Source organism: Eriocheir sinensis, chromosome 8 (genome assembly GCF_024679095.1).
Source record: "Eriocheir sinensis breed Jianghai 21 chromosome 8, ASM2467909v1, whole genome shotgun sequence".
In the NCBI taxonomy this organism is placed as follows: Eukaryota; Metazoa; Arthropoda; class Malacostraca; order Decapoda; family Varunidae; genus Eriocheir; species Eriocheir sinensis.
Genome location: NC_066516.1, coordinates 24,059,378 through 24,063,621, shown reverse-complemented (window position 1 = coordinate 24,063,621; position 4,244 = coordinate 24,059,378). Strand labels below are relative to the sequence as shown.

At 47.6% G+C, this 4,244-nt stretch overlaps 1 long non-coding RNA gene across 1 annotated transcript; it reads left to right on the top strand.

The window, feature by feature from the left end:
* Positions 1 to 1,448: 1,448 nt before the first annotated feature.
* Positions 1,449 to 2,158, top strand: LOC126995735 (uncharacterized). The gene is made up of 2 exons (XR_007750667.1): positions 1,449 to 1,592; positions 1,656 to 2,158. It is a non-coding gene; the product is annotated as an uncharacterized LOC126995735 (long non-coding RNA).
* Positions 2,159 to 4,244: the final 2,086 nt, after the last annotated feature.

Sequence of the window (4,244 nt, the reverse complement as noted above, 5' to 3'; positions counted from 1 at the left end):
TGGTGCTCCCCGGGGCGTCCGCGGAGTTACCGGAGATCTGCACGGGTAGATGGGGCTCGTTAGCCGTGGTAGGCAGTCCATCTAGGAGAGCAAACTCCGAACAATATACCCGGGCAGGTGAGGCTCGTTAGCCGTGGTAGGCAATTCGCCTAGGAGAGCAAACTCCGAACAATAAACCCGGGCAGGTGGAGGTCGTTAGCGTGAGCAGTTCACCTAGGAGAGCAAACTCCGATCACAAACCCGGGCAGGTGGAGGTCGTTAGTGAAAGCAGTTCACCTAGGAGAAGGAAAACTCTGACCACAAACACGGGCAGGTAGAGGTCGTTAGCCGTGGTAGGCAATCTGCCTAGGAGAGGGACAACTCCAAACAACAAACACGGGCAGGTTGGGCTCGTTAGCCGTCATAGGCAATACACCTAGGAGAGCAAACTCCGAACAAAAAACCCGGACAGGTTGGGCTCGTGAGCCGTCATAGGCAATACACCTAGGAGAGCAAACTCCGAATAAAAAACCCGGGCAGGTTGGGTTCGTGAGCCGTCATAGGCAATACACCTAGGAGAGCAAACTCCGAACAAAAAACCCGGGCAGGTTGGGCTCGTGAGCCGTCATAGGCAATACACCTTGGAGAGCAAACTCCGAACAAAAAACCCGGGCAGGTGGAGGTCGTTAGCGAAAGCAGTTCATCTAGGAGAGCAAACTCCGATTACAAAACCGGGCAGGTGGAGCTCGTTAGCGAAAGCAATTCATCTAGGAGAGCAAACTCCGATTACAAACCCGGGCAGGTGGAGGTCGTTAGCGTGAGCAGTTCACCTAGGAGAGCAAACTCCGATTACAAACCCGGGCAGGTGGAGGTCGTTAGCGTGAGCAGTTCACCTAGGAGAGCAAACTCCGATTACAAACCCGGCCAGGTGGAGGTCGTTAGCGTGAGCAGTTCACCTAGGAGAAGGAAAACTTGACCACAAACCCGGGCAGGTGGAGCTCGTTTGCCGTGGTAGGCAATTTGCCTAGGAGAGGGACAACTCCGAACAACAAACACGGGCAGGTTGGGCTCGTTAACCGTCATAGGCAATACACCTAGGAGAGCAAACTCCGAACAAAAAACCCGGACAGGTTGGGCTCGTGAGCCGTCATAGGCAATACACCTAGGAGAGCAAACTCCGAACAATAAACCCGGGCAGGTTGGGCTCGTGAGCCGTCATAGGCAATACACCTAGGAGAGCAAACTCCGAACAATAAACCCGGGCAGGTTGGGCTCGTGAGCCGTCATAGGCAATACACCTAGGAGAGCAAACTCCGAATAATAAACCCGGGCAGGTGGAGGTCGTTAGCGAAAGCAGTTCATCTAGGAGAGCAAACTCCGAACAACAAACCCGGTCAGGTGGAGCTCGTTAGCCGTGGTAGGCAATCTGCCTAGGAGAGGGACAACTCCGAACAACAAACCCGGGCAGGTGGAGCTCGTTAGCCGTGGTAGGCAATCTGCCTAGGAGAGGGACAACTCCGAACAACAAACCCGGGCAGGTGGAGCTCGTTAGCCGTGGTAGGCAACTCACCTAGGAGAGGGACAACTCCGATTACAAACCCGGGCAGGTGGAGGTCGTTAGCGTGAGCAGTTCACCCAGGAGAGCAAACTCCGATTACAAACCCGGGCAGGTGGAGGTCGTTAGCGTGAGCAGTTCACCTAGGAGAGCAAACTCCGATTACAAACCCGGGCAGGTGGAGGTCGTTAGCGTAAGCAGTTCACCTAGGAGAGCAAACTCCAATTACAAACCCGGGACGGTGGAGATCGTTAGCGTGAGCAGTTCACCTAGGAGAAGGATAACTCTGACCACAAACCCGGGCAGGAGGGGGTCGTTAGCCGTGGTAGGCAGTCCTCCTAGGAGAAGGAAAACTCCGAATTCAAACCAACCAAACACACACACACACACACACACACGACCAACCAACCGGGGAGGTGGGGCTCGTTATAGGCGTCGTAGACAATCCACCAAGGGGAATCAACAAATAAAAGGATAATAAAAGCGAACACACGAGAAGAAGAATATGAAATTAGAACCGGACAAAAAAGGATAATATAAGATGGAACACCGAATAAAGGATAGTTAGGAGAACAGCATCGAGAAAAGCATAAGATACACATGGATCATCCAGACTGAAACAAGACCAAAAAATGGATGGTATAAAAAGAACGGAGAAAAGATAATGTAATAAGAACGCACAGAAAATAACGTAGACATAAAACACCAAGAAAAGGAAAATAAGGAAAATATAGAAACAACATCAATGATACCGCCGTTCCGTGGGCTCCGTGGGCGGTAGGAGAATGAAATGACCCTTTTCGTAGACGCACAATATAATGTGGTCAAACATGTCAACAATAACATTTACCGCCAGGATCACAATCATGACACTCGAAAACGCCCGTGTCTCTGAGCACTACACCGGGCAGCTGAGCACTTCACTGAACATCTAACGTTCAGCATTGTATTTCACTTATGTCACTTATTAATCTATAACAACAGATAGTGTGTAATCAGGTAAATAAGCAAAGATATAATTATGCTACGGCAGGCGCTTGCACTTACGTATTCTGGGCCTACTAAAATGTCTCCGTCTTTCTGTTACTTGTGTTCCTCTGGGTGGATGTCTACAGAGGCAGACAGCGAGGCCGAGAAGGGACGTCTTCCAACCACCACAGAACACCACAAAATGGATCATATAAAAAACAGCCGAAGGAAAAAAGGATAAAATGTAAATAAAACACCAAAAATGGATATGTAATATGAGAAGACAGGATCAACACATCAGCAAAGAATGATAAAAACAAAATACTAAAAAGAGACTGATCCGATTATTTAACTAACTAGGCAATAGGAGCGCTGGTCGTCCTCAAACTTTACTTAGCACTAATCCCAATGACGCGGTTCAGTTCTGGTCACCCTATACTATAGAATGGGTATCAAGATGTTACAATCTGTACAGAGAAGGATGACAAAAATTATTCAAGGGGTGAGAAACTTGCCTTATGAGGACAGACTGAAGCAGCTAAATCTACTCTAGAAAGGCGAAGGTTGCGAGTAGACCTGATCGAAGTCTATAAATGGATGAAGGGCTTTAATATATTTAAGGGGATGTCACTAGGGTTTTGGTTGTAAAAGAACCAGGTAGGACATGTAGCAATGGTTGTAAGTTAGATAAATTCAGATTCAACGAAGGCATAGGCTAGAACTGGTTTACCAATAGGGTTGTGGATGAATGGAACAGGCTTAGCAGTCATGTGGTGTGTGCCAATACTATAGATACATTCAAGAAGAGGTTGGATAAATTCATGGATAGTGAGGTAAGGTGGGGTTATGGATTACAGGAGCTGCCTTGTATAGGGCAACCGGCCTCTTGCAGACTCCTTACGTTCTTATGTTCTTAATGTTGGAATAGAGGAAAGAATGGAGCTAAGCCGAAGCACATCTCAGGAAGCGAAAAGGAAGGTTTGCGGGAAAACTGACGGACGGTGAGAAGTTTAAAGAGAGCATTAAGGATAAACACGCCTCAGGAAACAAAAAATGAAGGTTAGCGGGAAAAGAGGCTGCCGGTGGAGAATTTAAAGAGAACAGCAAACACAGACACAACTCAGGAAGCAAAAATGAAGCTTGGAGGCGAAAAATGAGTGACGGTGGAGAGTTTAAAGAGAACAGCAAACACAGACACAACTCAGGAAGCAAAAATGAAGCTTGGAGGCGAAAAATGACTGACGGTGGAGAGTTTAAAGAGAACAGCAATCACAGACAACTCAGGAAGCGGAAATAAAGCTTGTCGGAAAAAAAAAATTAACGGCGGGGAGTTGAAAGAGAATACTAAAACTCGTACTCTCTGACCCTCTCGGCTCTCACGACAAACATTTTCAAAGTCACACAAAGGTCGAGTTCTCATGAGTGTTCTTCAAGTTCACGGCGGAGAATCCTTGTCAGACTATCACTAGGCTCACAAAACTACCCATGCAAATACCCATAACCTCTATCAAAGCCTTATCAGATGTGTGTGTGTGTGTGTGTGTGTGTGTGTGTGTGTGTGTGTGTGTGTGTGTGTAAGCCCCGCATTGTTTAAGCATATGGGGGATGAGAATAGACACAACTCAGGAAGCAAAAATGAAGGTTGGCAGAGAGGGACTGACGAATGGGCATGATTTAACGTGAATGCAACTAATGGGATTGTCTCAACCACCAGTGACCTTCAAGATAGTAGCCTTCCTTC